This window comes from Bombus huntii, chromosome 11, assembly GCF_024542735.1.
Source record: "Bombus huntii isolate Logan2020A chromosome 11, iyBomHunt1.1, whole genome shotgun sequence".
NCBI classification, from domain to species: Eukaryota; Metazoa; Arthropoda; class Insecta; order Hymenoptera; family Apidae; genus Bombus; species Bombus huntii.
This window is the reverse complement of record NC_066248.1, coordinates 8,797,193-8,809,517: the sequence shown is the minus strand read 5'-3', so window position 1 is coordinate 8,809,517 and position 12,325 is coordinate 8,797,193. Positions and strand designations below refer to the sequence as shown.

General features: G+C 40.8%; 1 protein-coding gene across 3 annotated transcripts in view; it reads right to left on the bottom strand.

The window, feature by feature from the left end:
- The window catches only part of LOC126871382 (LIM/homeobox protein Lhx9), a 416,377-nt gene that overhangs the window by 376,499 nt on the left and 27,553 nt on the right, over positions 1-12,325 (bottom strand). For all 3 annotated transcript variants that reach the window (XM_050630130.1, XM_050630132.1, XM_050630133.1), the window contains exon 2: positions 6,954-7,006. The gene's annotated coding sequence lies outside the window, so the exon portion shown is untranslated. The remainder of the gene's footprint in view (positions 1-6,953; positions 7,007-12,325) is intronic.

Sequence of the window (12,325 nt, the reverse complement as noted above, 5' to 3'; positions counted from 1 at the left end):
ACAATTACCCGAATAACGGAATCATCGACGAATTTTCTGAGCGATATCGTATCGTCGAGAGGCTTTCGACGGCGTCCAGTAGCGTCGGAGGCCGGACAAAAAGACGCTAACTCGACAAATTACTTTCACCTCGGTCCCGGCAGGCAAGATCGATGAACCAGCCGCGCGCTCGAATATTATCCAGTCATTTAGTCCTCGTAAAATTATCGAAGATAATATCTTCATTAACCGGAGGCTCGCGCGATTCCACGAAAACCGATCTCGTTCAGCCGTGTTCGCATTTGGGCGTCAAGTTTTTACCATCTCGGCCATCCGCGGCCCTACGTCTTCCTGCTTCTTCGCTCTTTTTCGTCCACCGTTCGCGTTTGTCACGCGCTCCTTCCTTTTCTCTTTCCCGTAGCCGCCTCACGACGGGCGTCGTAGTCCCGCGGCGCGTATTCGAGCGGCGGCAGCTCGTTTACTAATTATTAATAAACTAATTGCGGCTTCCGTGGAGGCACGCCTCTCTCACGTAAATCAAGACACGCCGTCGCGATGAACGACCAACACAGGCAGTCCGGGGAGAGGGTGAAAAAGGGGTGGGGAGCTTTAAGGTAACTCTCGCTCACTCATTACGTGTCACGTGTGAAATATTTCTGCACGCGTGAAATAGAAAGAGAGTGAGACGCGCTTGTCCCGTATAAGAACTCGTAACAACGTAATTTCAAGGATTTACAAATCCTGAATAATTTTACGAGCATCACCATCGAGCGGACGCCGGCGCGCGTGTAAATTGCGATTCGTAACGAGCCCCGCGCCGAGAAATTAATGGCCACCGGGTCGGATAACGTTACGCCGAATACCCTCGATCGTTCTGATTCCTGCGGTTAACGGAGCCCGGGGGAAGCTGTCGGATTTCGCGATGAAAGCGATTTCACTATTTTCGAATGTGCTTAATTTAGTTTGTTCCCGACGTTTTTTTCTTCACCCTTTTTTCTTTTTTTCGATTAACGGCGTAGAGATTAAAAGGACCCTTGTAACAAGAAGATAGCTCTATTTGTCAGTAATTTGAGTAAAAAAGAAATTAAAAATCAAATAGTTTTTCGAATGTGATGTAAATTCATAGGCAACTAATATTCGTAGTAATAAATCGTCGCGCTCTTCACTGTGAAATCTATACCCTTCTTTCTCTTCAGATAAATACAATCAAAATATCGTAGCTGTGTCTTCATTGCTGATATATTTTGCAACAATGAAATGTTATGTGTAGTATATTTCAATGTTATATGGTGGCCTTCATGGCAAGATACTTATACAAAATTCGCAGGATAGTCGACCTGTTAAAGATGAACACACGTCGTCGTTTTAAAACGGAACAAGTAAAACGAACCAGCAATCTAATCGTCGAAGCGAAGATGATGGCCTAATCGTCGAACTATCCCACAGGCGAATAGTTTTAGCGTCATAATTTAGAAATTAAATCGAACGAGAGTAAGGAAAATCTCTGGCTGGTCCCGGCATCGGTCGTCACGTCGGTGTCTTGGTTCGCTCGTTACACGGTACGTACCGTAAAGTCAATAATTTCTACAATCTTTCCCCTCGACGATAACTTACGAACATAAACGAGCGGTCATAATAAGCCACGCCAGACTGTGATTTATTGCTCGACCAATAGGTATTGGGTGTATATCTACCTACGTGTCTAAACGGCCATGCAATTACAGTTATATCAGATGGAGACTGGTTTCCACTCCCTAAAACGCCATCCATCTTAAAACACGCCGTTTACTTTATTACCTGCGTCCCCGATACACATATACATGGCTGATCAAAAATTTGGAATCACTTTCCCCGCTTACACCTATAATTTCCTGCTAATTTCCTTAGCGTTTGGAAATTAACGTCGTGCATATCGATAGATCGCTGGTATTTATGCAAATTCACATGTGTATAAATGCAAATAAAGGTAATCTATGCAGAGATGTGCTTCAGTTGCCATTACAGTAAGTATCCTCGGTATATGATATATTTCATGCATTTCTGTACCTTAAGTTTCTCATAAATGCATAAAAAAATCCAGTGTAGTAATTTAGTCCGGTATTCTACGTGTCAATAATAATTACTTTTCAGTCGGATAAATTGTCGAGGAAAGAGCTGTAAGCTGTAGTTATTTTAAATTCCTGGTTTCTATGAAGCGAATAACAATTTCAAACTTTTAGATAACAACGTACGTGTGTAATATATCTGTAATAATTGCAAATCGATGGGAAAGCATACCGATCAATCTTTATACAGATAACAACTTACTTTACCTCGACAAATTTCGAGGGAAAGCACTCGTTAAGCTATTGGTTTAGCAACTAAGTGATTGCGGATTTTGTCATTAGGTGGTATTGACAAAATCCGCAATCACTTAGTTGCCAACGCAATAGAAGGATTCGAAGCTGAATTGTTTGCCGAACTTTTGAATCCTATAGAACATCTAGAGATTTCAAACTTTTAGCGAATAGTGTGCGGCATATAATATTATCCATAATAATTTCGAATCGATGGAAAAACAAACTAGTGTACGCAGGCCGGTTGTTACTTTGCTTAAACCGAGGACTTCGTCCAATTTCTATGGTAATGTCTGCCCGAGCCACGTGGACAAACATTACGCGTATCGCTTGTCGAACGTGAAAAGAATAGAACAATCGGGGAAATGATTGGAAAAAATCATCGCCGCGTTGTCCCAGGAAGATAACGACGAAAACGGTTCGTCTCGTTCGAACGTTTGACAGGTATTCGTTTTATACGGTAGCACGTGCGACGTCGCGTCGGTGGTAGTATCGTAGTGCGCGATATTAGATCGTATATCGCCTCTAAATATGTAACAGCGCCCGTAGAACGTAAAAAAATACGATTCTACCGGCAGGAAGAAGATCAGCGTGAACCAACAGCTTTATTCTTTTTTTCTTTCTTTCTTCTCTCTCTCTCTCTTTTTTTTTTTTTTTTTTTTTGACGAATAACGTGTCCCTTTCATGAGAAATATTTTTCAGCTCGTGATACACAGACCAGGCGAGGTGGGGAAATAGGGCGGCAACAGAAAGGCGGATAATTTGCAGTTGGAAGACTTAATCGAAATTTCTTGAATTATACCAAGCGAAAATTGGTTAGCGTAACACGGCGTATAATAAACCATTATTACTTGGTGCACGCTTTACCTACACGATGAACGTGTTCCCGTCTAATTGGCGGCGAGCAGGATAATTTTTACCAGAGACGAAATTCAATATATTCGACGCGTAACCGCTCGATCCGATCGAAGAAAGTGCACACTTCGCCGGATATTTACTATCGCGTGCCACCTTATCGCGCGTTATGATCGAATTCAGTGGATGGCTGGTATTTATATTCATGAAGCGTTTTCGAGAATCGTATCGGCCATCCGGCGCCGACCAATGGCCGTAGTTTTTGCCGGTACGGAGGCACGGCAACTTTCGATGCAGTTAATACTTCATGGAACGACGTCTCAGCAACTGTTTAGTTGTCAGATGCGCTTAATTAGAGACATTTGTGAAATTCGATGGTAGTGGAATTTTGAAAATCGTGGAAGGCCAGACAAGCATTAAATTTGAATTCAATGGCGGAGAGAAGAATAATTCGTTATTGAGATTCGCGTGAAGAGGAATTCAAGCTTTCTGTAAGCTGTCCTTGATCAATCCCATTCATAGAAATTTCACAGATTTGCAACGATGCACTTTTGCAAATTTCAATGATAGAAGCTTGTTCTTCACCTTGCATTATGTATTTTCCATATACACTGCCAGCCATGAGTACTACGACATCTACCAACTACATTTATTAGGAAACAAATTTTACTTTGTTTAGTATTCGATATTGTAAGATACATATAATGCGAATTAACACGAGATCCGCGATAAAATAACTGCGAGAAACTATCGAAAAACATTCACATCGTACTAAATATCAGCAGGTGTTCGATTGCTTATAACCAATAATATACATCCTCGCCACTTTAATTTCTTCGAAACAGGTGATCAATATTTCTAGTATCAATCGCTTGCAAGATTCTTTTCTTACACCATAGCTTATTACATCTTTCGAAACACTATATCAAGCCATCGTCCATTCTATTCTTCCTCGTGCCTTGCTAAAGTACAATTATTAAAATCCAGGTATCGATAACAAGGCAAAGCGCGATGAAGATAAGTTCCGCGAGAAAGGAACAAGACATCCCCCTCGATCTCAGGGAACGCTGCCCACGTCAGCGTAAAGCCCGAAATCGTTGGAAATTAAATTTTTCCCCGGAGGTGGCCCGACCGCACGGGCCACAAATTCATAAGATTCAATATGCTACGCGAGCGAGCAGGTTGCCAGCAATGGAATGGGGTAGACTCTGCGACGATGTTAGCGGGGTTTGGAAGAGCGGCGGCGGAGACGTAGGAAAGGGGCGGAGGTCGGGGGGTAGAGGGCCACAAACGGGGTACCGTTTTATAGTTTACATCGAATACGTGCCCTTCCTCCACAGGGCCTCGCGGGACCAGCTACTTTTACACATACCCTTTCCTTTTCCAACCCTCGCAAAAACCATTCCCTTTCCCCTCGCCAACCACCCCCTTACCCCGTCAACCTGTCTCTGCGTCGCTGCATGTTTACCCCCGCGATATATATGAACTAATATCACGTGGCACGTGATGCCAACGCAGCGGCACTCGTGTGCACCACCCGCACACCCCTTCACCTTTCTCTATTGTGAATTTTTGAGCGTCGAAGACGCCTCGTGCGGTTGCCTCCGTGTGGTTATTCTCTGGCTATGTGATTGTCTCCGTGATAAATAGTTGGAGAATATGATAGGAGAAAGAAGCTATCGGGAGATGTGTTTAAACTATTTGCTGGATGTATTTAATTATGACGTGATGTTATTTGCGTGCGATTTAAATTGCAACGTGTATAAGTTTCGTGTGGAAGAAAAATTTGAAGATTTAATTTCGACGGTGTAATGTTATTAGGTTGTCCGAAAAGTTTCTTTCGTTTCATAAGGTGATAATAGATGAATAACAACTTCTGTTTTATAGTATTTTATTGAATTAGGTATGATTCACTTCGTTATATTTCTATTGTTACGTTCGTGCATAATTCAATAAAGTAATGTAAAACAAAAAATATTGTGCGTCTATTATTTCCTTATAAAACGAAAGAAACTTTCCGGACAACCTAATACGTTAGTCTCTTATGTTGAAGATAAACCTAAACTATACTTGATGACAAAAATTATCGGCATGCCGTTGTATCTGTTGTACCATTTGGATACGTACTAATTCAATAGGTTCAGGTTTATTGAATTTGCTTATTATGTAGCGGTACTTTCATACATTTACCAAGATTTGGTACTATGAAATAAAGTGTGCAAGTTATCAAGAAAACGCTCCTATACGTGCCAATAATTTCTCTAGCCACTGTACGTTAATCTCTTAGTATCCACGGTCGAGGTATTTCATATCTTTCGATTTTGATTTATGGATTATGCGCTGGACCAGACATCTGGCATTAATGGAAATATACGTGGAATGTCTTCGTATCCTGTCTGTGTCTGTAAAAGGATTAAACGTACAAAAATAGATGGCTAATGGTGCAAGTTGGCGTTTTCTTTGGATAAAGAAAACCGCTACTCTCCTTGCAGCTCTGGAAACTTACCATCCCATCGTGCATTGCTTACAACCGAAATAATGTCGGTGCACTTTGAAAGTCAGCAAGGGCGAAGGAACAACGATAGAACAGAGTAGGGGAAAGGTAAAAGAATCTCTCTCTCTCTCTCTCTCTCTCTCTCGAGAAAGAGAAGATAGAATAAGGGTGAAGGAGGATGGAATAGGGGGAGGAGAGTAGAAAGGACGGGGGCGAGAATATTGGTCGACTTGTAATACCGAGAGTGAAGGAGGCAGGGACCCGACGAATATTAAATATATTATTACATTCATTCTCATTTCCCTTTTAACCCAGGCATACCACCCCTTATAGCAACGTCTTCGAGTTTACCGCGCGCGCAAACAAGCCACGATGTAATTGCATTTGAAAAGATCCACAAGCGGATCGTTGCAACAATGGAAAATTCGTAGATAAATCTTAGGTTTTTGACGAGACGAAGCTCGGCTTGTAAGCGGCGGTTAATACGTTTCGACAGAAAAAGTCTTACAGGGTGGTAGATGAAGCGAGGAACGCTTGAAATATGAATAGGTACGTCTGTTGCAGCCGAGTCGTAAAAGCGAGATTGTTGCTGGTCATATTTTAGACGCTGAATGTTCCGTTTATGGCTCTATGCCGCGGAGCACGTTGTTTGGCGGTCTGTTCAAAATTTAAAACTACTTAGTAGATTCGTAAGAAAAAGGAAACGCTGACGGGATTGAAAATCGCTAAAGAGAGGTAACACAAAAACGACCTAACATCAGAAATTTAAGGTAAGTTGGAGAATGAAAAAAAGATTTCATATTACATACAATGTGTAAAAGCTGTTCGTTTCGAATGTCCAAACATGGTAAGTACTGTACGAATAAAAGCTATAATACAACATTAAAACGGCCATTGGCTCTATCACCATGCAACAGAGAAGATGAAAACGCAGCGGAAACGACAGCGGCAAGAGAGGTATGACGCGCTCGAGTGGAGCGTGTGTTCGGCGCAAACACATAATCGAGGGTATTAAACGTAATTAACTACCCCTTTAAGCATGCAGCGCAGATACACGAACGAAGAGGGTCCATCGATATATCGATCGATCCGGACTCACGCGAGTACGTAGACGGTAAATGTGTATCGAGGCTCTTTCCATTAGCGTGCCAGCGCCACGGTATCGTCTCTCTTTTACCTTTACCCACCGCAGTACCCTTTGTTTTCTCTCATGGGAAATACATCCTCTCCTTTCTAATTGTTTTGCCTCTTCCTATCGATCTAGACCCCATAGAACGAAGGTTACTCACCGATCTTTGACGAAGCTCTCTAACTCTCCTGCTTCGTAACGCTTCCTCTCCAACTGAAACGAAACAATGGATGGTTTAGAAACGTTTGTTAGAGAAATTATCGATCCTAAGTTATCGGTAGATCAGGTTTGCTAATTTCATTGTATTGCCATGCACGTAAAAGGATTACGGAATCATATGGTTACATAAGAGTGAAATTTCTTCCTACAAAGTTTTATTTTTGGGTGTTGAGAATTGTCGATCTTAATCGCCGACATAAATATATAGGAACACTTAGATTACACTTAGAATTGATATTAAAATAGTTTCAGATTTATTTAATACGTGATTTACAAGATATTCGTCGATGCACATTTGCACGCGTCTCAGCGCTCTCTTTGTCTCACCATCTTCTTTACCACATTACCAACGGAACAGTTGCATTCGTCTGTTTTACGAGACGCTGTGCACGACAATACTCCCACACACTCATACTCATATATGTGTGTCACTACTATGCGGCTAACCTAGTGTAGCACACAAAATTACACATATCTCAATATTGGGAAAGCAAAAAATTTTATTCGACCCTCCATTTTCGATTGTACTATGTTTACTATGTTTACTGCAGCAAGTACTAGCAACATACTGGCAACATTTGTGCTTGAAGTACGAGAAAAGAAATTTATAATAACGTGATAGTTTCAAGAATGCGATAACGAAATACATAGTAAATTCGCGAGTAATTTTTGTTGATATTTAGAAACTCTTTCCAATGATCAAGAGGAATCAGAAGGATATGTATTACAGAGAAAGTGTAGATTAGAAAAGTCATAAGTAGCACCGCTATTTGCATAGTCAAATATGGTCACAAGTGTCTTCCGTATCACGACACTCTCGACTGGTACGAGCCATCGTGCATTTTAGAAGCACGCAATCGAAGCAACGCGGTATCGAAGCGCCTTGTTTACGGGCAAGCAATCAGCTTAAGAGGAAAGCGTGCTCGAACGAGGAACCAGTGCCTGAACAAATGTCAGCCGGTACAACCGACTAATGTCTAGGAGTGGCGTTATGGTAAACGATTGGTCAGTGCTCCTTCCGTTCTATCTTTCTTATAAGATATATAGAACGATTAATAAGATAGAATATTCGAAAACAAGTAAATGACGAATTTGCATTGCAGGGAAATAGTTTCATGTTGTTAAAATTCGAATCGCTTGAACTCCGACAAATTGACTAGTCTGTGAACGAAGCTTAGATGCAGGAAAAGTTAGAATTATCGTATCGAGTACGAGTGATAGTCGTTAGCGATGATTTAGGTGGCGTGGAAAAAGGACAAAGCTATCACGTGGCAGATGTTCGTTGCAGAAGAAACGTGGCGTAAATTTCAGCCGTGTGCCATAGAACAGAAATTATCCATGGAAAATTGGCTGGCCATATCGAGATTGTTCGACGCTCTTAATGAAGTGCTGCGGCGCAAATCAGTCAGTCGACCAACAAGGAGAAAATTTCGCTTATTATCAACGATGTCGTAAACTCGCGACTCGCGAACGTACGATGCATTCCGACCACATTCTCCATGCATTTTTCCAGCTTATAATTGGACACCGTGTATAATCGAGAGAAATGAATATTTTCCTTTATTCCAAGAAAATCTCTCGGTTAATTGACACGTGCGTGAAACGTGAAATTGCCAATCAATAACAAGCCGTATTATCGTTAGTGGGAGATTGTCGATAGAACTTAGGGTTAGTTTCTATGAGCTTCATTCATGGCACGGACCCCTATTTGTCTTATGAATTGTATATCAAGACTTACCGGTTTCAGTGTTCAAAGGTACATTAATATTACTGTCGTTTATTTGGTTTATCTATATAAGAGCCGTTTCAAAGGCATATTGATCAATTCTGTAAATTGAAAAGCAGAGAAATGCGATGCTGTTGCAAACATTATTTTTTAAGCGATTACTTATGTCATTTCTTTGCGGTAAATGAAATTTTGAAATAATCATTTATTTCTTCAGAATGGAACGGTAATCGTGTTCCTGCGTAATGAAATTAAGAAATTGATAGAGTCGTAGAATTGTTAATGCGAGGCAGTAAGTTTAAAACGAACATTGTTCCGAAGAAATTAAAAATAGTTCAAATAATTACGTCTATTCTAATCAACGAAAAGTTCTTGAGACAATTTAACAAATTCACTACGTTGCTATTATACGTGTAAGAAGATAAAACGATCTAAACGTCTAAGATGATCCTTTGATCATAAAAATTCGTTTTTCTCGCGAGTCCTCATTCGCGTGTCCAACGAGCCGTCAGAATCCCGCCAAAATTTTTCAGGCTTGAACACGACGTTCACTACTCGATCGGGGCAGCGTTCAACCAATTTTCATCGCGATTTCCGCCGTGTCGCGTCCCGTACTTCCGTTACGCGCGCCGCTCGCTCCTAGTCGCGCAAGGGAAATTGCAGGGGAAATTCGAAAGTTCGCGCGATACCCTATGAATTCCAATAGACCTTGCAGCTTCTCTCAATCGGTTGGAAGTTGCGGGTCCTTATCAAATTCGTGCTAATAAAAGCAAATTTTTCAAGCGTGTTGGCTCGTACGACCCTCGAAATATCGAGAGGCAATGATCAATTTATTAACACCATCAATTAGTAAATCGTTGGACAAAAGGACTATAGGTCGCATTGTTAAAATGAAATTTCACTCTCGGTCTCCTTATCATTTTCCTCGAAGTTGCATAAATAGTTTTACGATCACTTTTCAAATGCCTAAACAATAATATTAACAATATTTAACAATTAAACCTATGAAAAGATCGCAAACATGGCGTGAAAGAAACGCAAATTTCGAAACTGGAAACGAACGAACGACAAAACAGATAAATTCCATTTTTTCCACTCGCCAGTGTCGCTTTCAACAACGTTGAATCACGGATACGTGAAAAACAGTAGATCACGCGTGGAAACGTCAACGAGGGATGACTGGTAATACGGTGTAATGTGCGCAAATACAATTATTCCTTCTATCCGTTGCGGAAATATTATATTTAAATATATTACAATATATCGTGACGCGGCAGTCACGATCCGTTCCGCTTTGTTGACTTCCCGCGCGCAGTATAAATCAGCCTTCATCCGACGTTTCACGATCGAGCGCTCTGGTCCTCTTCTATCCTGGGCGCTCGCTTTTTCTCAGAGTATACTCGTATAAAAAAATACAAATACACGTATATAATAAAACAACGGGTAGACGAAAAAAAAAACAAAAAACAAAAAACAAACAGAATATCTTACGCGCGTCATTGTTCGCGGGAGCCCTGGATACGGCGAAAACGTATTTCACTCGAGTTTTATAAAACGTAATTCCGAATGTATCGGACAGGAGACAGAGGATGGATTTCGTAGCAGAAGCATCCAGAAAATATGTGTCACGGCTTTTGACACTTTACATATATTCTCCTCTTTTTGGTCAATAGAACAGAATTCAGCTGGATCATGATGTTTCAAGTTGAGCTCGCGTTCCGTAATTTTTATTTTTTATAGCTATAGGTTCGAGAGAGAAGGATCGAATTTAACGGAGAACGAATCAAAAAATCAGTGATAATCTGCATCTTTCGTTCGTCAAATTTTATTTAATTATCAAAGAAGATGTTTTGTTGTATTATTCATCGTTAAACAGACGTTGTAAATTTTTGTATTAATTAGAATTATAACTTGATCGAAGGCTCAAAGTAATAAAGTAAATGTCAGTCGCAAAGATTACTTCGTCGATTAAAAATCGAGAACGGCAAAAGGGATCTGAAGAATGAAACTGACACAGGAGTAGCTTTATTTCTGTGAATCGTAAATAGAAATGGCTTGAAATGGGAGTAAATCGATCTACTCTAGTTCAACCGAAAAATCTACATTCGAGTTTCCACCGAAATCTAACGGACAGATCTACGGTTTCGAAGTGCGGAGGAATGAACCGTGGCGAAAGAGAAGAAAATTCGAACACTGGTGAGTCGTTGCTCGCCGTTCTCCTTCGGCTTTGTCTATCCTCAAAAACAAGAAGCTCGAATGAAAAGCCGAGAATGGATGGGAAAAACAGGCCTTCGAGTCTGCCGGTTGTAAACGCAATCGTAAACCACTGTATCTTTCAATGATTTCGCTTTGCTTTTCGATTGGCGCGAAACGTGCGCGCTTGATTTCGCGCCGGCGGATATCCCGGCTGAAATCCGATAAACCGCAAAAGGCTATTTGTTAGAATGAAAAAATCACTTCCTCGTGCCCGGCCGCTGATAAACCCCGACGGATCGTATCACAAGCCGCGATACGTCAAAACAGAAATGGCGTGAATTCAATATCCCGATTTCGAACTCCGCCGACATATGCGCCTGGCCGCCCACCACCGGCACAAAGACACCGTTCTCTGCTCCCTCGATCATGCGTTCACCATCTCGTTTCACCTATGCTTCATTCTCTCTCTCTCTCTCTCTCTCTCTCTCTTATATTTACCAAACGTTCTCCATCGCTGTTGCCCCATCATTCACCATCGCCAGTTCGTACCATGATTCTCTGATGTGTTACCAAACTCGAACGGTTAAGCGAGGATCGTTTCGATTTCTAGTGAATAGGTGAGGTGGTTGTGAGTATAGAGAAAGTGGAGTATTTACTTCGTGAATTTTGTCTAGCTTCAACGAATAAAAGCGAGGCTTGTGGAGGCATTAGGACGACAGAAAGATATTTGTAAGATATGCAGACAATTAAGACATTCGAGATGAGCGTAGTTGAAGAAGACTGTCCTCTATAGTTGAGTGATTTCTATGTTAATCGTTTCATTATCGAGAGGTGAAAGGTGCTATGAACAACCATGTATTTCTTGCTTTAAAATTTACCATACAGAAAGTATATATTGACTAATATAGAGATGACAACGTATTGTCGGAAAAGTTTCTTTCGTTTTATAAGGAAATAATAGACGCACAATGTTTTTTGTTTTATATTATTTCGTCGAATTACGTACGATCCATTTTCTTCTGTTGAGATAGACATCGCGACATTTCACAGACGTGGTTTCACGTTTGTATGAAGGTGCACTGTTGTAAAAAAACACGTTTGCGAAGGAAAGATACTTTCCGGAGAACCTAATACAAAATCCACGTAAACCAATATTTTTTAAAAAATGTTATGGTACTATTATTGTACTGTATTCTCGTTTTAATCCACATTGAATTGATCGATAGAGGAAACGACAAATGCTTGGTAAAATTAGGGAGAATTGTTCGAATATAAATGTTGAATGGAATATTAATCGTCCGCCAGAAAAACAATCAGATGTAAGGGATCTCGTCGATCGACGATTAGAATATTTCTCAATAACCAAATGATTCGAGCATGAAATTTCAATG